This window comes from Somniosus microcephalus, unplaced genomic scaffold (assembly GCF_052327205.1).
Source record: "Somniosus microcephalus isolate GS21.2 unplaced genomic scaffold, FLI_Smic_1.0 unresolved_chr9, whole genome shotgun sequence".
In the NCBI taxonomy this organism is placed as follows: Eukaryota; Metazoa; Chordata; class Chondrichthyes; order Squaliformes; family Somniosidae; genus Somniosus; species Somniosus microcephalus.
Genome location: NW_028225187.1, coordinates 25,100,891 through 25,123,145, shown reverse-complemented (window position 1 = coordinate 25,123,145; position 22,255 = coordinate 25,100,891).

The following is a 22,255-nucleotide window of genomic DNA, read 5'->3' as shown; positions in this document are numbered from 1 at the left end:
GAGAGACATGAAATCAAATCCCACCACAAACAGCTCAGCGATTTATATTCAATTATTTAAATAAATCTGGAATTAAAAACTAGCCTCAATAATGGTGGCAAACTACCGGATTGTCGTAAAAACCCGCCAGAATCACAAATGTCCTTTATTGAAGGAAATCCACCATCCTTATCCGGTTGGACAATATGTGATTCCAGACCCACAACAATGTGATTGACTCTTAACTGCCCTGTGAAGCCAAGAAGGCAGCTCACCGCCACCTTCTCCAGTGCAATTTAGGGATGGGCAATAAATGCAGGCCTTGCCAGCGACGTCCATATCCCATGAACGAATAAAAAAACATAAATGCAATGTTAAAAGTATACTATGAATAAGTGAGAAACAAATAAAACCAATTACCTTTGATAAGGGTGTCAAATTGATCACACATTATAGCAATAATTGCTTCAATGACCATTTAAGGGCATCGTAAATCCATTGATAAAGATGAATCAATTCTAGCAAAATAATCCAAATTATTCTAAAGGAATGTGTTAAAAAGTTAGAAGGAAAACTGCTAAAATCCTACAATTATTAATCAGAACATAACTTGTTCTAATTGCTTTTGATTGTTGCAAAAGTGGAAATGTCAGCGGGTGTTTACAAAGTCTTAGCATAAAGAGTAAGGCAAGTCTTCACCTCCATTTTCGGAGGACCTTGTTTTCAGGGAACACGTTGCCGTGTTTCCGTACACATCCGCCCACGTTTGAGATAGCACTTAATAAGCTTTAAAGCGCTTTGGTACATCCTGAGGCTGCAATATATTTCTAATTGATTCTATTGAATGAACAGACCCATCAGTCCTACTGGGCTCCCAGAGGTCGACTGAGTGCAACTGAAGTGATTCCACTCAACGCTTGATTTTGAAGAGATTTATCGTTAAATATTCACTTGATTTTACGATGCTGATCCTTTTAGGATATCTTACACTTGCAACGGTAGCATGCTGGTTATGTATCTTTTTTTAATTCGCTTTTGGGATCAGGGGTTTCGCTGGCAAGTCCAGCATTTATTGCCCATCCTTAGTTCCCCTTGAAAAGGTGGTGGTGACACGCCTTCTTGAACCGCTGCAGTCCATGTGGTGAAGGTACTCCCACAGTGCTGTTCGATAGGGAGCTCCAGGATTTTTACCCGGCGACGATGAAGGAACGGCCGATATTCTTCTGAGTCAGGATGGTGTGTGACTTGGAGGGGAACTTGCGCCTGCTGCCCTTGTCCTTCTAGTTGGAAGAGGTCACGATTTTGGGAAGTGCTGCCGAAGAAGCCTTGGCGAATTGCTGCAGTGCATCTTGTAGATGGTGCACACAGTAGCCACGGTGCGCCGGTGGTGGAGGGAGTTAATATTTAAGGTGGTATATGTGGTGCCAATCAAATGGGCAGCTTTGTCCCGGATGGTGTCAAGCTTCTTGATGTTGTTGGAGCTGCTCTCATCCAGGCAAGTGGAGAGTATTCCTTCACACTCCTTATTTGTGGCTTGTTGACGGTGGAAAGGCTTTGGGGAGTCAGGATGTGAGAAACGCGCTGCAGAATACCTAGCCTCTGACCTGCTCTTGTTGCAACAGTATTTATGTGGCTGGTCCAGTTAAGTTTCTGGTCAATGGTGACCCCCAGGAGGTTGATGGCGGGGGATTCGGTGATGGGAATACCGCTGAATGTCAAGGGGAGGTGGTTTGACTCTCATTTGTTGGAGATAGTCATTGCTTGGCTCTTGTGTGGCGCGCAAGTTACCTGCCACTTATCAGTCCAAGCCTGAAAGTTATCCTGGTCTTGTTGCATATGAGCATGGACTGCTTCATTATCTGAGGAGTTCGGCTAGTAATCCAGAGGCCTGGACTAATGATCTAGAGACGTGTATTCAAATCCCACCCCATCTGGAATATAAAGCTTGTATAAGTAATGGTGAACATGAAATTATCAGATTGTTCTTAAAACCCATCTTGATCACTAATTCCCTTCAGGGAAGGAAATTTGCCACCCTTACCTGGTCTGGCCTATATGTGAATTCAGACAAACTTTGTGGCTGACTCTTATCTGCCCTCTGAAATGGCCTAGCAATTCACTCAATTGTACACAACTGCTTATATAAGAATAATTCTGGACCACCCAAGTCGATCTCCATACCGGCTTTGGATAGGACAACGGCACACCCAGCCTAGTCGACGAATCCTCCATCACCAACCCTGTCCTACTGGTAAGGCAGACCTACAAGTGCTGGCGGCACAGTGTTAAACAGTCTGTAGGGAGGGAGTGGGAGTCCTCAACATTTTCTTCGGGCACTATGTAATCTCTTGTCTTCAGGTCAAGCACAGGCTAGGAAACCTCTTGCTGATTACCACCTACCGCCCGCCCCCCCCCCTCAGCTGCTGAATTAGTACTCCTCCATGTTGAAAACCACTTGGAAGAAGCACTGAGGGTAGAAAGTACACAATATGTAATCTGCATGGGGGACAGCAATGTCCTTCAGCAAGAGTGGCTTGGCAGAACCAATACTGACCGAACTGGACGAGTCCTGAAGGATACAGCTGCCAGACTGGGATTGCAGCAGGTGGTGTGAGAACCAATACGAGGGAAAAACCTACTAGACCTCCTTCTCGCCAATCTACCTGTCGCAGATGCATCGCCCCATGAAAGCATTGGTATCAGTGAGGTCTTCATAGTGCTTGTGGAGACGAAATCTCGCTTTCACACTGAGGGCATCCTCCACCCTTCACCCTTCATGGTGTTGTGTGGCACTAACACCGTGCTAAATGGAATACAATAAGAACAGATCTATCAGCACTGAACTGTGCATGCAGGAGGCGGTGCGGGCCATCAACAGTAACAGAATTGGATTCAATCACAATCTGATCCATGCCCGAATGCAACAATTGCTGGCTGGCATTCAGCCTTGGGCTGATGAGTGGCAGGTGACATTCGTGCCACACAAGTGCCAGGCGATGACTATTTCTAACAAGCAAGATTCTAAACACTGCCCCTTGACATTCAACGGCATTAAAATCGCCAAGTCCCCCTCCATCAACATTCTGGCGGGTAACAATCGACCAGAAACTAAATTGGACCAGTCACTTAAATACAGTGGCTACAAGAGCAGGTCAGAGGCTAAGTATTCTGTGGCGAGTCTCTCACATCAAGGCTCCCCAAAGCCTTTCCATTATCTGCAAGGCACAAGTCAGGAGTTTGATGTAATACTCCCACTTGCCTGGATGTGTGCAGCTGCAACAACATTCAGGACAAAGCAGCCCATCCACCAACCTAAACATTCACTCCCTCCACCACCGGTGCAACATTTCGGCAGTGTGTAACATCTATAAGATGCACTGCAGCAATTCGCCAGGGCTTCTTCGGTAGCACATCCCAAACCCGCGACCTCTACCACGTAGAAGAGCAAGGGCAGCAGGCGCATGGGAACACCACCACCTCTAAGTTCCCCTCCAAGTCACACACCATTCTGATGTGGAAATATATCGACGTTCCTTTTTCGTTGCTGATTCAAAATCCTGGAACTCCTTCCCTGACAGCACTGTGGGAGTTGCTTCACCACAAGGACTGCAGCTGCTGAAGAATGTGGCACACCACCACCTTCTCAAGGTCAGTTAAGGATAGGCAATAAATGCTGGCCTGGCCAGCGACGCCCACATCCCAGGAACGAGTAAAGAAAAACCTGGGGCGGTACAACTTAAATTAAAAAATCTGAATCGGACTTGCTATACATAATCGCAGCTGTGTGAAATGTTTTACTTTTTCAAAATAAATTCCCTTTTTTTAGAAGTGAATTATGTGTCACATGATACATTTTGGTAGGAAGAATGAGGAGAGGCAATAAAGGGTACAATTCTAAAGGGGTTGCATGAACAGGGAGACCTGTGGGGTATGTTCACTAATCGTTGAAAGTGGCAGGACAGGTGGAAATAGATGTTGAAACAGCCTAAGGGATCCTGTGCTTCATAAATAAAGGCATAGAGTACAAAAGGAAGGAAATTATGTTGAATCTTTATGTTGTGTTCATCGATGCAGCCTCTGCTGCTAAAGGTTTCTCCTCGGCCAGTCGGAACGTCAGGGCCTTCTCCGCTAACAGCTGTCTCTGCAATGCCGAGTGCAACACTCCACACACAATCCGATCACGGAGCATATTGTCTAAAGGTCACCAAAATTACAATGTAATGAGCGTTTCCTCAACTCAGCAAGGTAACTTGAAATAGATTGTCCAGGCTGTTGTTTACAATTGTGAAAATGGAAACGCTGCACAATCTCTGAGGGTTTTGGGTTAAAATATTTCTGCAGCTTCTCAATCAAATCAGCATAATCCACCTCACTAGGCTTACGAGGAGCCACCAATGAACGCAGGACGGAGTACGTAGCAGCTCCGCATACACTTAGCAACACTGAGTGCTTCTTCTCTTTGTCAATATTATTGGCCTCAAAGAAACACCCCAGTCTTTCTGCGTTTTCCTCCCATGAACTGTCCTTATCCCCAGAGGACTCTTCAATACGTCCCAAGGTCGTCATAGTTTTAATGTGCACTGTCCCTTTAAGATCCACGGACTTTTTTCTTTTTTTAAATTATTTTTCTCCTCCGGCCAGAGTTACGGTAGCTACACTCATGGTAGTTGCCTGGCCCGCACAATACTCTGTCTGCCGTCTACCTCGCAGCTAGCCAACTATCAAAATGCCATTTGTGTTGCTAGCTGAGTGGCCCGCTCGTCGCAATTTCCAATATCATGGCTGTAGGTTCGCATGTCTATCTCCGTCCTTCTGGAGAGTTCAACAGCCGCCTCGTCGCAATTATTGCATCTTGACCGAATAGTAATGAATAGAGGAGAAGTAATGTACCTTTTACTATTTACTGAGTAAATGGGTGGACATTACAGCACAGTGGCCTAGAAATTCAGTATAGCCACTTTTGGGGTGGTAAATTCGGGCGGCCGCTAAAGTTTGCGCCCGCCGGAAAGTGGAGGCCACTTCGCCGATATTCAGTAGCTTTGGCCAAGGAGTTTGCTCGAGTGCTAAAACTGGCGATGCACGGCTATCTATAGGCGCTAAGCCGGCGGTGCAGACTGATACCGCCGAGGCCGGGCGCAGCGCAGGTGCGGTCATGTCTTGATTGACAGCAGACACCCTGGCGCCGGCCAGCTCTTAAAGGGGGAAGGGTCGACTTGGTCTGCTGCCACGCCCTGGATACTGCAGCCCTCCAGCTAGGCCTAAACACTGCTACTGGAGAGAAATAGCACCAGGAAGGATGCAGAGGGCCTGTGAGCGAGCACAGCGCTTCTCTGCCCATGATTTTAAGGTGCTGGTTAGGGCATTGGAGAGGAGACGCCATATCTTGTTCCCGGACAGTGGCAAGAAGCCTGCCACCAGGGTGTACAGGAGAGCCTGGAGGGATATCGCCCAGAGGGTCACAGCCACCTGCGATGTCCCCAGGACTGGTGTCCAATGCCGGAAAAAGTTTAACGACCTCACTCGGATTGTCAGGGTGAGTACCCTTTCCAGTGTCCTCCTCATCCTTGCATGTGCACCTCACATTATGGGCAAAGGGACCTCAAAGCCCTAATGGCCAGCCCTCATCCAGCAGCTATGGCACTGGCATGAACATCAATTGCACTTTCTGCACTTTACGCATTGGCCAAACTATTCGACCATGGGAGGCAGTGCATACAGCAACAGGGCACCACACTGGCCAAGCTATTCGACCATGGGAGGCAGTGCACACAATAACAGGGCACCACACTGTACTTAGAGGCCGTCCTTTCTCTTGCAGGCCAAGCTGGCCCAGAATCTGAGGAGCCGGACTGTCACCGGGGGAGGCCGTCCCCAGTTCCAGCAGCTCAGTGACCTGTAGGAGCCCGTGGGTCAACTCATGGGTGGCCGGCTGATTGGCCCCGTTGCATGTGGAGATGCCGACCCTGTGCTGGGCCCCAATGGTAAGGACATGACCTTTTGGACATCTCTCGTTCCCCTTGCGCTTAAGATCTTCATCCTTTGCCACTGTCCGACCAATGCGCTGAATGCCACCACTCATGCCTCCCTCGCTGACGCCCTGTCCTCACTCTAAAGCTGCTCTTGTGCCTTCCTGCTTTCGGCTGGTGAGGAGGATGTCCCTGAAACTGCCAGCGACAGTCCCTCAGAAGAGAAGGACGAAGAGGAGCAAGAGGAAGGCGGCCCATCGGGGGAACCCTCATCCACACCAGGGGATGGCAATGGAGGGGACATGTCTTCCCTGGAGGAGAGGCAGGGGGAATTGTTGCAGGGGGTGTAGCTCCTGTGCCCAGTGGCGTCGAGCCACGCGGGAAGGGCCGGGCAGCATGGCGGCCTTCTCCCCAGAGGAGGGAAGTGTTGCAGGGGAGTGTAGCTCCTGTGCCCAGTGGCGTCCAGCAACGCGGGAAGGGTCGGGCAGCTCGGCTGCCTTCTCCACAGATGGGGGAAGTGTTGCAGGGGAGTGTAGCTCCTGTGCCCAGTGGCGTCCAGCCATGCGGGAAGGGTCGGGCAGCTCGGCTGCCTTCTCCACAGAGGGGGGAAGTGTTGCAGGGGAGTGTAGTTGCTGGGCCCAGTGGCGTCCAGCCACGCGGGAAGGGTCGGGCAGCTCGGCGGCCTTCTCCCCAGAGGGAGAGTCCGTCCTCCAGTCCGGAGATCGCCCTCGCCCAGGAGGTGCGCCTCCTCGATCAAATGTCCGCGGACTCGGATCGCCGGCACACTGAGTTCATGGGGGTTGTGGCACGGTTGCCTGAGGACATCGAATCCCTGGCTCATAGTGTGTCCGATTTCGGGGCCTCACAGGCCAGGGGTTTCGAACAACTCGGGGCAGCACAGGCCAGGGGTCTCGAACAATTCGGGGCAGCACAGGACGCGAGCCGGGCCGAATTGAGGGCAGCACAGGACGCGAGTCGGGCCGAATTCAGGGCAGCACAGGACGCGAGTCGGGACGACTTCAGGGCAGCACAGGCAGCGAGTGGCCAGTTGATCAGTGGTGCCGTGCAGTCACTGGCTGGTCTGATGCGGGCACAGACCAGGGCAGTATGTGCACTCACTGCTGCCACACTCGCTGTGTCAGGCAGGCATCGCCAGGGCACCCGCCGCGCTGCAGCAGCACAGCGGTCTGGCCTTCAGCAGATTGCTGCGCTTGCTGCAGTGCCAGCCCGGCCGAGTGCCAGTGCCTCAGGCGAGCAGCGAGCGCCTGGCATCAGCCAGCTTGCCCCCATTGCTGCAGCCGCCACTGCCACTCCCCCAGAGAAGCTGCCACGAGCTGCTGGAGAGACTGATGCTGCCCAGCCACAGCTGCAGCAGTCAGCAGCCAGCCCCTCGAGGGCCAGAGCTCGTCTAGGCCGACCCCCAAGGGCATCTGCCGTCACGCAATGTGCCTCTCAGTAGCCTTCCCCCAGCCTTGCAGCACCCACAGGGCCCAGGTTGAGGTGGAGCAGCAGGTCGGCCAGGGGCCGGAAAAGGCTGGACAAGGACTCGCCCTCTCGGCACACAAAACAGAGTGTGTTGCCAAATGTTTTTTTATATGGGGGTGGTTGTGTTGTCTATGGGGGGGTTGTTTTGGTAAGGCCGAGGATGAAGGCCATTTGGATGGAAAAGTTTTGTTATTCCTCCCCAGGTTGTGGGAGTGAGCCATGTGTTTGACTGTTTTTTGGGGGTGTTGTCTGTTTTTGGGTTTCATGTGGGAAGGGCCCTGAGTTTGTTAAATAAAGCTTTTTCTTTATTCAGCTTGTCCATGTGTGATGTTTGAAGTGGTTGTTGCGTTAACCGGCTGAGGGCTTGCGGAGCGGCTGCATTCATGTCCCTTCATTGCCACAAGCCATTCCCTGACAGGGGGCCTAGAAGTGTCATTCAATAAGCCGCCGACGGACGGCCCTTGGACCTTGTGGCTCCCTCCTGGGCTGGTACTCCTCCTCCTCCTCCTCCTCCTCCTCATGGTCCTCCTGCTCCTCCTCCTGTGGTGGTGGTCCAACGTGAGGTGGCAGTGCCTGAGTCCTGCGGATAGCCAGGTTGTGCAGCATGCAGCAAACGACGACGAACTGGGAGACTCTATGCGGCGAATACTGCAGAGATCTGCCGGAGCAATCCAGGCAGCAGAACCGTTGCCTGAGGACGCCAATCGTTTGCTCTATGATGCTCCTTGTCGCTTGATGGCTTTCGTTGTATGCCTCCTCAGCAGGGGTCCTGGGCGCGCAGAGCGGGGTCATGAGCCATGTACACAAAGGATAGCCTTTGTCCCCGATAAGCCATCCTCTTGGGGGAGGCTGTGCCTGGAACATGTCAGCCACAGTAGTCTGGCGCAGGATAAATGCATCGTGGCTGCTGCCTGGAAAGCGGGCATTGACAGCTAGGATGCGCTGCCTGTTGTCACACACCAGCTGTACATTGAGGGAATGGTAGCCCTTCCGGTTGCGGTAATCCTCGGCATTGTCGCTAGGTGCCCGCAAAGCCACATGCGTGCAGTCAATGGCGCCCTGCACCATGGGGAAGTCCGTGATCCTCGCAAATCCAACTGCACGCTGCTCCTGCCTCTCCAGGGTCATGGGGAAGGAGATGAATTGGTGTCTCCTTGTGCAAAGGGCATCGGTGACCTGCCGGATGCAGCAATGCACGGTGAACTGGGATATGTTAGCTATGTCCCCAGCAGCGGCTTGGAAGGAGCCGCTTGCATAAAAGTTCAGAGCCACCGTGACCTTCACTTCCACCGACAGAGACGTCCTGCACATCAGCTGTGGATGCAGATCTCTGTGAAGCAGCTGGCAGATCTCTGCAACCACCTCCCTTCTGAAGCGCAGCCTCTTAGCACACTGCGTGGCAGTCATGGTGAGATAGGACACCTGCTGGCGGTATTCCCTGAGTGGGTAAGGCCTACGTTGCCGACGCCTGATGCCCCCTCTGCGTCTAGGCATGGCTGCCCCTCTCACACAGCGTCTGCGAGCCCTTCGCACATAATGCTGGAACTGAGGGTTGGAACCCCATGCAGCCCCCATAATATACTTGCAAACAATGAAATCACAATGAGGCAAATTTCCAAGCTCTGGCCAGAAGACAAAAATACCTCTCCTATGTTGGGCCAAATCAGTAAGGTCTCTTCCTCGGTCTCTGTCCAGAAATCCGTTGCACAAAAGTCATTGCAGCAAAATGGCTGGCCTTTATAGTTCAGTGTAAGTGCCCTTTAATTAGCGCTCCCCGAGGCCCGCAGGGCCTCTGCTGCGTTCCACTTCACAGTTCTTAGCACCGCCACGCCCACATTGGGCGGGCGCAACTGAAGTTCCAGTTTGAGGCGCACAAAGGGCGTTGCACGACAAAATGATGTCATAAGCTGCACGCGCAGCTGAGCGCGCGCAAACACTTTGCGCCGGCGCTAAATGTCTACTGAAGTTGGGCGGAGGCGCAGGTCGCCCTGCGCCCGGCCGCTAAGTGCCTAGCGCTCGAGATCTACTCCTCCTAAGGCGCTAACGGCTGGCGCACGCAACTGAATTTCTAGGCCATTGTCTTTCACTTTCACTTTCGGGTTCTGCCATGCAGACAAAGTAAAACCGAGCCCCCTAGCACCCACTTCAGGTAACACTCGGGAACTGGGACAAACTTAATTGAAGCAAAACTCAAAACACAACACTTTATAAAATAATGGTTTGGTGTCAACTGGATTTTTGTGTCCACTTCCGGGCCCCAGTCTTTAGGAAGGACCTTAATGCCATAGAGATTTTGCAGAAAATATTTACAAGTATGGTTCCAGGGATGAGAGACATGAGTTACGTTGATAGGCTGGGGAAGCGGGGGTTCTTCTCCATAGGGCAGAGATGGTTGTGACGAGATTTGATAGAGGATTTCAAAATCATGAGGATTTTATATTGAGTAGATAGAGAGAAATGTTCTTAACTGGAGGAGGCTCAAGTGGAGCATTAACGCCGCTATGGACTGGTTGGCCCGAATGTCCTATTTTTGTATCGTATATCCTGTTTAATCCTATGTAAAACTGTCCCCATTGGTGGAAGTGTTGAGAACCAGATGACACAGATTTAAGGTAATTGGCAGAAGAACCAAAGGCTATGTGCCGAAAACAATTTACGCAGCGCATGGTTAGGATCTGGAATGCACTGCGTGAAAGGCTGGTGGAGGCAGATTCAATCATGGCTTTATAAAGTGTGGCCTAGAAATTGAGTGCCCTTAGCGCCGATTTTGCGGCGCTAGAGGGCCTAGCGCTGCATTTGGCGCCGGCGCCGAAATTGCCTGGGGCCCTTACGCCGCGGTAGACCGGTAGCGCTGCGCCGGCACCGATGACGTCATCGGTGTGCGCAGCGTCCCGGTTGCCATGACGACGGGCCCCAGCGCCGAAATTCAGTTGCGGCCGCCTCGCCCGTGGCAGCCGCAACTAAGACTCTGGCAACCGAGTCTTCCCCGAGTTAGCGCCGGCGCATTAAGGTCGCGCGGCGGCCGGCCGCTTTCCCGTCGGCTGCCTGTCCGCACCTCCCTCCCCGGACTCCTCCACCCCCCCCCCCCGCGGAACAGATGCGTCTGGCCTGCAAGCCCGGCACTTGTCCGAGGTGCCGGGCTCATTTTTACAATATTTGAACGGACAGCGGGCGGGTGCAGGCAGCTCCTCCTTAACTGAAGGAGGAGGCCTGCACTTCCCCAGCCTGCCGCACCGCATCGGGTGCCGCAGCGCCGGATTAGCGCCGCAATTCGGCACTCAGCGCCCATTGGGAGGCGCTCACGCCCGCCAGTAGCGCTGGCAGCCGTCTGGGCGCGGCGCTACTGAATCTTTGGCGCGCGCAAGGGAATTAGCGCCGGCGCTAAATTTCCGGCGCTAAAGCCCTGGCGCGGCGTCAACTCAATTTCTAGGCCTAAGTATCTGACTGTAAAAAGAAATACAGGGCTATGGGGATAGCGCGTGTGAGTGGGACTAGCTGAAGTGCTCTAACAGAGAGCTGGCACAGTCACAACGGGCCGAATGGCCTCCTTCTGTGCTGTAACCATTCTAAGATTCTATGATTATACTTTCAGATTTTCGAAGGTAACGCATGGATAACGGGAAATGTTTATGGGAGCGTAATATTCAGCACCACGACCCAATTTTAATATTATCTTTTATGCAGGTGTTTCACACTACACAGCAGAAAGTAAATGCAGCATATAATGATCAAGTCATTTACCAGTGAGAGAACCATAACGAAGAAATCACCTAATTTACATTGAGATTATGATCTCACGACATGTCGGAAGCCTAACCTGTCAGCTGTACTTCATAAGGCCACCAGACACCCTGGCCTAGAAATTCACTCGCGTTTGCGCACACTTATTGGCTAAAGAGTGGTTTGCGCCAGAAGTTTTTTAGTGCCCAAAATTCAGTTGATCCCTAAAATCAGCGTTAGCCGGAAGTGCTGCGCCGGCACCGATGACGTCATTGGTGTGCGCAGCGCCCCGGTTCCAACGCGATTCCGTGCCGACGGCCAAATTCAGTTGCGGCCGCCTCACCCGTAGCGGCCGCAAACAGCGTTTGAAAAACGGGGCCTTGCAGCTCCGAGAGGCCGGCGCATACAGGTGGAGGGGCGGCCGGCCGCTTTCCCGGCGGCCGCCTGGCCGCACCTCCCTCCCCGGACTCCTGCACCACCCCCCCGCGGCATTGGTGTCTGACTCCCGTGAGCCCGGCACTTCTCCGTGGTGCCGGGCTCATTTGCCGGGGGAATCCAGCGGCGATCTCACGGCTGCAGGCAGCTCCTCCTTAAGAGAAGGAGGAGGCCTGCAGTACCCCAGCCTGCCGCACCGCATCGGGTGCCGCAGCGGCAGCTGGACGCCTGAAATTGACTTTCATCGCCCCAAGCGAGGCGGCCAAACCCTGCAATTGCGCCCGCCTCTGTCTTGGGGCGCCGCAACTGAATTTCAGGCGGGCACTACGGGAATCCGGGCGAGCGCTAAATTTCGGGCGCTAAAGACCTGGTGCGCTGATAGCGAATTTCTCGGCCTCTGTGCCTTTGCCTCACTAGATGCCTGCAGCAAAGTGACGTCCAGCATGGAAAAAGCATTAATTCATCGCTTTGGAGGGAGAGCTGGTAATTGTCAGGAATACTGCTTGGCCTTGGTAAACCAAATTCTAAATCCATGGAACATAATTCGGTCTGGAGTCAATGCTGATTTCTTGAATTGCCATGTGTTCTCACACGGATATACCCCTGGTGGAACTATCCTGGGGTAGGCACTCAACTTATGCAGGCATAATGGTAGAGGAGCCTGGAATGGTGATACAGAGATATAAAACTTTGAGTACAACTATGTCAGGCAGCCAACAAGATAGCTTTCCTAATTTGGGCACCAGTCTGAATATGGCAGCGAGGGGTGTGTGGAAGGGTTTGTACGGTGGCCTGGGTTGTGAATTTCTCTATTTTCATGTCAGGATGTTTGCGTCAATATTAAGAGGTTTTTCAGAGTGGATGACGAATTTATTTTTTGGGATTGACTGGATGGGGGTAGGAGTGGTTGGGGGAGATTCCCTTCCCTGAAATGCACAAAGGAACCCGTTGGATTTTTACAACAATTTGATTATTTTGTTTGATGCGGCTGCCGAAAAATTACCAGGTATTCGGACATGACTTCTAGGTGGCTGGTTCAGTATCATAACTAGCACACTAACCACTCCCAGCTCGACGGACGGTTGTATGCTGAAGTGAATGCAAAGCCTTCTAATGACTCCACTTGTTCGAACTGCAGTGGATAAGATAATATTTGTTTCTTACAAATTGTAAGTACTTTTTTGTAGTTGCAAAGTTAGAAGCAGTTGTGTTGATTCTGCTTAATAGGGAAGGTGTTCCGAAATAATTTGGCAGTGGAAAATTAAAATGACTGAAACATGGTTATTACGTCGGGCGCACAGATACATATCAGCAATAACAACAGAAAACGCTGCAAAAACTCAGCAGGCCAGGCAACATCGGTGGAGAGAGAAACAGTGTCAACATCTCGGGTCAAAACCCTTCAACAGAACTGAGAACAAAAGGCAGGATATAAGAGAGATTGAAAGGCAGCTTGGGGGCTGGGAAATGGGGGAGGGGATGAAAGATGAGACATTAAGAGATATTCAAGGTGGGAAGAGATAGGAATAGGACAGGTAAAGGAACAAGGTAAAGAAACAAACAACCACCTTGAATATCTCTTAATGTCTCTTCTTTCATCCTCTCCCCCATCTCCCAGCCCCCAAACTGCATTTTGATCTCTTTCATACCCTGCCTTTTTTTCTCAGTTCTCTAGAAGGGTTTCGACCCGAAACATTGAGTCTGTTTCTCTCTCCGCGCATGTTGCCTGGCCTGCTGAGTTTTTCCAGTCTTTTCTGTTACTATTTCGGATTTCCAGCATTCGCAGTATTTTGCTATCAGATACATATCAGCGTTAGGGTCATGAAACCTGCTTCATCCTCAATACCAGGCAATGTCCTCTCTGGAATGCCTGCTGTTGCTCTAACTAGATAGCTCCACTACCAGCAATAAGTTAAACAGAAACGGATTAAGTTAATTAAGGAGAACCAGCACGGATTTGTAAAAGGCAGATCGTGTTCGACTAATACAATCGACTTTTTTGATGAAGTAACAGAGAAGGTTGATGAAGAGAATGCAGTGGATCTTGTCTACATGGATTTTAAGAATGCTTTTGAAAAATTATCAAATAAAAGGCTGTTTAACAAAATTGAGTTTCACGGAATAGGAGGGCCAGTGTCAGTTTTTATAAGAAATTGGCTTAAGGACCGAAAACAGTGAGTCATGGTAAATGGTTGTTTTTCAGACTGGAGGATGGTAGACAGTGGTGTTCTCCAAGGGTCAGTGCTGGGACCACTGCTTTTTTGATATATATATATAAATGATTTGGATATTGGAATATTGAGTAAAATTTTAAAATTTGCCAATGATACCAAACTTGCAGGTGAGGCAAACAGTGAGGAGGGTACCAATCGACTGCAACAGGACACAGATGGGCTAGCAGAATGGGCAGACAAGTGGCAGGCGGAATTTAATAGAGAAGCGTGAGGCGATGTATTTTGGCAGAGGGGATAGGGAACGTCAAAATAGAATTAATGGAAGAATTCCAAGTCATGTGCAGGGACAGAGGGACCTTGGGGGTTCATGTGCATAGATTTGAAGGTGGCAGGACATATTGAGAGTGTAGTTAGCAACGCATATAGGATCTTATGTTTCGTAAATAGAGGTACTGAGTACAAAAGCAGGGAGGTTATGCTGAATCTTTCTAAGGCTCTGGTTAGGTTTCAACTAGAGTATGGCATCCATTTATGGTCACCACACTTTAAGAAGGATATGAAGGCCCTTGAGAGGGTGCAGTGCAGATTTACCCGAATGGCTCCAGGGTTGACGGATTTTAACTACAAAGTTAGATTGTAGAAGCTGAGGTTGTTCACCTTGGCGCAAAGGAGGTTAAGGGGAGATTTAATAGAGGTATACAAAATTATGACGGATTTGGATAAGGGAGGCAGGGAAAGGATGTTCCCATTAGTTGATGGTACAAGGACGAGTGGACACAGATTTAATGTTATGGGCAAGAGATACAGGGGGGATGGGAGGAAGACCTTTGTTACACAGCGAATGGTAATGACCTGGAACTCGCTGCTGAGGAGGGTGGTGGAAGCGGACACTGTCATGGATTTTAAAAGGAAATTGGATAGGAATTTGAAGGAAATTAACCTGCAGGCCTACGGAGATAGAGCGGAGGAATGGGCTGACTGAATTGCTTTACAGAGAGCCGGCATGGACTCGAAGGGCCGAATGGCCTCCTTCTGTGCTGTAATGACTCTATGAGAACCGTTATCAGCGTGGTTGTTGCAAATAAGGAACTGTTGAAAGGCCATTTAACCAGGTTTTAATTTATACTACTTAATCCTTGACATTCATTTGAGCGACTTGGGTTTGGAGATTTCACCCGTCCAATTTCAATATTGTTGACATTGTAAATATTAATCTCCAGTATTTTCGAGACTAGAGGTGAAGTTTACAGCGTTGTCGGCTAAGGAGTTGGTATTACACAACTGCTCTTTTTGATATATAATGATCTGAACTTAAGATTGAAGGGCATAATATCAAAGTTTTCAGATGACATGAAATTCGGAAATGTAGGAAACAGTGAGAAGGACGGTAGAGACTCGGGGAGGACGTAAACAGATTCGTAAAATGGTCAGATACTTGGCAGTTGAAATTTAAAACAGAGACGTGTGATGTGATGCATTTTAGAAGGAAGGATGAGGACAGGCAAGAGAAACTAAATGGGGTAAATTTAAAGGGATTGCAGGAATATAGAGACCTGGGTTTCACATACATATATAATTAAAAGTGGCAAGACAGGCTGTTCAGAAGATTGAAAAAGCAAACGGGATCCTGGGCTTTAGTTAATGAGGGATGGAGTACAATAGCAAGGCAATTATGCGAATCCTTGATAAATCACTGATACATTGTGGCAAATTCTGGCAACACACTTGAGGGAGACTGTGAATGTTTTGGAAAGGGGAAGCTGAGATTTAATGGTATGGTATCAGGGATGAGGGACTTCAGTGATGTGGAGATGCTGGAGAAACTGGGGTTGTTCTCCTTAGAGCAGAGAAGTTTAAGGGGAGATTGACCGGAATGGTACCAGGGATGAGGGACTTCAATGATGTGGAGAGTCTGGAGAAGCTGGGGTTTTTCTCCATAGAGCAGAGAATGTTAAGGGGAGATTGACCAGAATGGTACCAGGGATGAGGGACTTCAGAGGTGTGGAGAGGCTGGAGAAGCTGGGGTTGTTTTCCATAGAGCAGAGAAGGTTCAGGGGAGGTTGACCAGAATGGTATCAGGGATGAGGGACTTCAGTGATGTGGAGAGACTGGAGAAGCTGGGATTGATCTCCTTAGAGCAGAGAAGGTTAAGGGGAGATTGACCAGAATGGTATCAGGGATGAGGGACTTCAGTGATGTGGAGAGACTGGAGAAGCTGGGGTTGTTCTACTTAGAGCAGGGAAGGTTAAGAGGAGATTGACCAGAATGGTACCAGGGATGAGGGACGTCAGTGCAGTGGAGACACTGGGGAAGCTGGGGTTGTTCTCCTCAGAGTAGAGTAGGTTAAGGGAATGATGTTACAGAGGTGTTCACAGACTTGTAGGGTTTTGATAGAATAAATGAGTATAAACTCTTTCCAGTGGCAGAAGGCTTGGTAACCAGAGGACGCAGATTTAAGATATTTCTCAACAGGACCAGAGGAGAGACGAGAATACAACGAGGGAAAGGTGGCATACTGGTTTCATTACTGGACTAGCTAATCCAGTTAGAGCTGGACTAATGATCTGATGTTCATGAATTCAAATCTCACCACCGCAGCTGGGGAACTTAAATTCAGTTAAACAAATCATAAATAATTACTATTAGTGTTGGTGACCATGAAACTACCGCATTGTTGTAAAAACCCAACTGGTTCACTAATGTCCATTAGGGGAAGAAATCTGACGTCCGTACCTGGTTGGCCTATATGTGACTCCCGACCCACAGTAATGCAGTAGACTCTTAATTGTCCTCTGAAATGGGCCAGCAAGCCACTCAAGGACGATTATTGGATGGCCAATAAATGCCAGCATAGCCAACGATGCCCACATCCCGTGAATGAGTACAATAAAATAAGCAGATAGTTTGTTTGTAATCTGGAATGCAAAAGTTTTCTGGAAACAGCTTAAACAGTATTTTTCGTTGGGGAATTGGATATATACTTGGAAAGGGAAAAATACAGGGCTATGGTGAAAGAGCTGAGCAGTGGGAATTGTTGTTTTACCCCTTTCAAAGACCAGGCAAAGATCCGATTGGCTGAAAGGTCTCCTTCTGTGCTGTATAATTCTATAATTCTACGATTCTATGATTGACGGTTATTTCGCACTGCATCCACAAGTGGGCGATAGAGTGGAACTATTGCCACCTTGTGAGATGATTCGTGATGTAAATGCTCAATATCTGTGAGCTCATCAGTGGTTTTCTCAGGTGGATTTCGGTCTACTTGTTAAATTTCGGTGCCGCCCTGTTGTGTTTCAAGTTTCTCCAGTTTCTCACCGATCTCCACTCATGACCTGGCTGCGCTGACCTTGTCCATGAGACCCACTTCCTGCTTCCTCGACCCTATTTCCATCAAACTGCTGACCACCCAACTTCGTTTTCTGGCTCCCATGTTAGCTGACATTGTTAACGGTTCTCTCTCCTCAGGTACTGTCCCCCTGTGCTTCCAATCCGCCGTTATCACTCCTCTTCTAATTAAAAACAACCCTTGATCCCTCAATCCTTGCAAAGTACCGCCCCATCTCCAACCTCCTTTTCCTGTCCAAAGTGCTGGAAAGTGTTGTCGCCTCCCATATCCGTGGCCATCTTTCCTGCAATTGCACGTTTGAATCCCTCCCAAGGCTTCAGCCCTTACGCTGCACCGAAATGACTCTCATCAAAGTCACACATGACATCCTTTGTGACTGTGACAAAGTTAAGCAATCCCTCCTCATCCTTCTTGATTTGTCTGCTGCCTTTGACACGCTTGAACACTCCATCACCCACCAAGGACTCCATCTTCCAGCTGGATGGGACTGCACTCGCCTGGTTCCATTCTTATCAATCTAATCATAGCCAGAGAATCACCTGCAATGGCTTCTCTCTTCCCGCTCCCAGATCGTTACTTTTGGTTACACCCTAGGATCTAAGAGCATAAGAAATAAGAGCAATTGTAGCCGATTTGGCCATTCGAGCCTGCTCCGCCATTCAATAACATCATGGCTGATCTTGTACCTCGTTTTCATCTCCCCGTATCCCTTGATTCCCTTAATATCAAAAAGTCTATCGATCTCTGTCTTAAATATAGGTCGTTGGATTGTTCTCTCTACAAAGATGCGGCCGGACCTGCAGTGATTTCCAGCATTTTTTGTTTTTCATGCAGACCCCAGCATCTGCAACATTTGACCCCTTGTGACCCCACCTCATTGTTCTTTGATGTAATGTTTTCCTGACTGACCTGTTTGGACACCATCCACACCTTTGATTGCTGTGATTATCTCTCTGTCGAGGTGTGATAAAGGGCAGTTAGAAAGATTACCTGTAATCACATGGCAGTATTCTCTGACTATATATGCTGTGCCTATATGCATCTCTTCACTTCACCTGACGAAGGAGCAGCGCTCCAAATGCCTGTGATTTCAAGTAAAGCTGTTGGACTATAACCTGGTGTTGTGTGACTTCTCACATTTGTCCACCCCAGTCCAAAACCGGCATCTCCACAACTTAAATATACTCAAAGACTGAGCCTTCACAGTCATCTGGGGTAGAGAATTCCAAAGATTCACCACGCTCTGAGTGACGAAAGTTCTCCTCATCCCAGTCCTAAATGGCCGACCCCATAGTCTGAGACTGTGACCCTTGGTTCTAGACTTCCCATCCAGCTAAAAAGTCTTCTCTGCATCTACCTTGTCAAGCCCTTTAGAAATGTTATATGTTTCAATGAGATCCCCTCTCATTCTTCTAAACTCTAGGAAATATAAGCCTAGACTACTCAATCTCTCCTCATAGGACATTCCCCCCTTCCCAGGAACCAGTCTGCTGAACATTCGTTGCACTCCCTCTATAGCAGTATATCCTTCCTTAGGTAAGGAAACCAAAGCTGTACGCAATACTCTCACCATGGCACTATATAACTGCAGTAAGTTGTATATAATCTTATACTCAAATCCTCTTGTAATAAAGGTCATCATACTTTTTTCTTTCCTAATTGCTTGCTGTATCTGCCTGTTGACTTTCAGTGATTCGTGTACAAGGACACCCATGTCCCTCTCAACACCATTTCCCAATCTCTCACTATCTATCCTTGGCCCCATCCTGTTTCTGGTCTACATGTTGCCACTTGGGGGCATTATCCGAAAACACAGTGGCAGTTTCCACATGTACGCTGACAACACACAACTCTACCTCACCAGCAGCTCTCTCGACCTCTCCATGGTCTAAAAATTGTCAGGATACTTTTCCGACATACATTCCTGGATGAGAACATTTTTTTTTCCAATTAAATAATGGGAATACCAAAACCATTTATTTTGGTCCCTGCCACAATAACCGTTCCCTAGCCACTGACTCCACCCCTCTCCCTAACATCTGTCTGAGGCTGAATATTACACCAAAGTTGCAAGCAGTGTGGTTCATTCTCACTGGTGCAACACGAAGATAACTTTCAAAATTTAAGGCGGTTAAGAAGGCAAATGGTATGTTGGCCATCACAGCGAGAGGGTTTGAGTACAGGAACAAGGGTGTCTTGCTGCAGTTGTACAGGGCCTTGGAGAGACCACATCTTGAGTATTGTGGGCAGCTTTGGTCGCCTTATCTGAGGAAGGATATTCTTGCCATGGAAGGAGTTCAGAGAAGATTCACCAGGCTGATACCTGGGATGGTAGGAATGACGTATGAGGAGAGATTGGGTCGATTGAGCTTCTACTCGCTGGAGTTTAGAAGAATGAGAGGGGATCTCATTGAAACTTATAAAATACTGGCAGGACTGGACAGACTAGATGCAGGAAGGATGTTCCCGATGGCCCGGGAGTCCAGAACCAGGGGTCACAGTCTAAGGATAAGGGGTAGGCCTTTTAGGACAGAAATGAGGAGGAATTTCTTCACCCAGAGATTGGTGAACCTGTGGAATTATCTACCACAGAAGGCAGTAGAGGCCAATTCATTAAATATATTCAAGAAGCAGTTGGATATATTTCTTAAGGCTAAAGGGATCAAGAGTTATGGGGAGAAAGCAGTGACCGGGTACTGAACTTGGATGATCAGCCATGATCGCATTGAATGGCGGAGCAGGCTCGAGGGGCCGAATGGCCGACTCCTGCTCCTATCTTCTAAGTTTCTATGTTTCTATGTAAACGCCTTGTAATGCTTTTAATTCCTGTTGCCGCACTACCCCGGATTGCAAATGCAATGGCTTGACTTCAAGAAGGAACAAGCATGCTCGTGCTAAGTGAACGCTGTGGCTGTACAATTTCACACTCCTGAGTGCCCTTATCACAAGCTGGCCACTTCAGAAATGCTGCTGGTTTTCTCCTATAGTCAGATGCCACGTTCCTTGCTGCTTGTGTTAACATGTGTTAACATGGTCAAACAGTATTTTACTGCTACGGGTGGGGAACGAGATGTCTGTCATGTGTGCTTTCATTCAATGCTGTAATATCTATGGTGTAAACATTTTATATTTATCTTCTGTACTGTGCCAAATGCAGCTAAAGAGAAATATCCCAGATTTTCTGTCAGCGGCGAATGAACAGAGCCGGCCATTCATTACACTTAGACTTGCTCATAAAGCTCGTATGGGCTTTTGTACTGGGACTCTCGGCAATTAGAGCACCAAAAGCGTGTGTCGCCCTCTTCAGGGTAGCTGTGTGAACAGGGCAAGGAACCAATCAGTTTGAGGAACATATACAGGAACACGCAGAATCTAAACCAGGAAATGTAAGTTATAATATTTATTTCAATGCCAAATGATGCATAGAAAGGGAAATAAAAAGAGGGCAAGAATCATGGGATTAAGAGATAAATAAAAAGAGACAGAAAGAAAAAGTTTTTAAAAAATGAGCGAATGAGTCTCCACATTTGCGAAAGCTAATGTTCAGGGCTGGGTGGATAATTGACAGCAAATACCGCTGATAAGAATCCATTTATGCTGCACATGAGCCGCCTCCTGGCTCTCTTCATCCAACACAATCAGCATATCTTCTATTCCTTCATCTCATGTTTTTATCTAGCTTTCACCTAAATGCACCTATGATATTCGGCTCAACTAATCCTTGTAGTAGAGATTTTCACATTTTAAACACTCTTCGGATAAAAATGGTTTCCCTAAGTTCCCTATTGGATTTATTAGTGACTATCCTATATTAATGTCCCTTAGTTAGGTTCTCGCTCGCAAGTGGAAACATCTTCCTATATCTACCCAAACAAGCCCCTTCATAATTTTAAAATCTTCTATTAGGTCACCCATCAGTCTGCACTGTTCTAGAGAAAATTAAAAAAACCAGGCTGTTCAATTTTCCTGATAGGTATAACATTTCAGTTCTGGCATCATTCTAGTAAATCGTTTTTTGCACCTTCACCCGTGCCTCTATATCATTTTAAAAATATGGGAACCAGAGCTGTTTGAAGTCCTCCAAGTGTGGTCAAACCACATTTGTTTTTATACAAGTTTATCATAACATCTATGCTTTTCAATTCTATCACTCTATAAAAGAAACTCTATGTTATGTTTTCTTTTTATGCCCTTATTAGACTGCATCACTACTTTTGGTGATTTATGTATCTATATCCATAGATCACACTGCTCCGCCACCCTTTTTAAATACTTATTTTCGAAGGAGCATTGTTTACTATATTTCAGATTTTCATAAGTTCTGCAATTTTATGAAGTATGTCCCATATAACCAAGTGCAGGTTATTAAAATATATCAAAAGGAGCAGTGGTCCCAATAACGATCGCTGGGGAACACCACTGTATAATTCCCCTCAATCTGAAAAACAGCCTTTCACCACTACTCTCTGCATTCTATGCCTTAGCGAAAATTGTACTCATGATTTCACAGTCCCTTTAATCGGTGGGCTTTAATTTTGCTAACAAATCTATTGTCTAACACTTTGGCAAACGCCGTTTGAAAGTCCATATCCACAACTTCAACCGTTTTGCCCTCATCAACCCTCTTATTCATTCAAATAACTCGATCAAGTTAGTCAAACACGATTTGCCTTTAACAGCTCCATACTCAGTTTTATTTATTAGCCCGTACGTTTTCAAATGCCAATTAATTATGTCCCGGAATACTGCCTCTAAAAGTTTCCGCACCACCGGCGCTAGGCTAATGGACCTGTAGTACCCAGATTTATCCCACTACCCTTTTTGAACAAGGGTGTAACATTTGCAATCCTCCAGTTGGCTGGCACCACTCCCATATCCATTGAAACATTGTGGCCAGAGGATCCGCAATGTCCAACCCTACTTCCCTCAGTAACGTAGAATCTATCGCACCCGGTTTGGGCGACTTTTCTAAGGTGAGGACTAACAACCTTTCAAGTGCATTCTCTTTATCATTTGTGATCCTATCCAGTATCGCTACTGCCTCCTTCTTTATTGCTACGTTGGCATCATCCTATGCTCCAGTGAAGAAAGATGCAAAATGCTAATTTAGTACCTCAGCCATGTCCTCTGCTCAACAAATATATCTAATT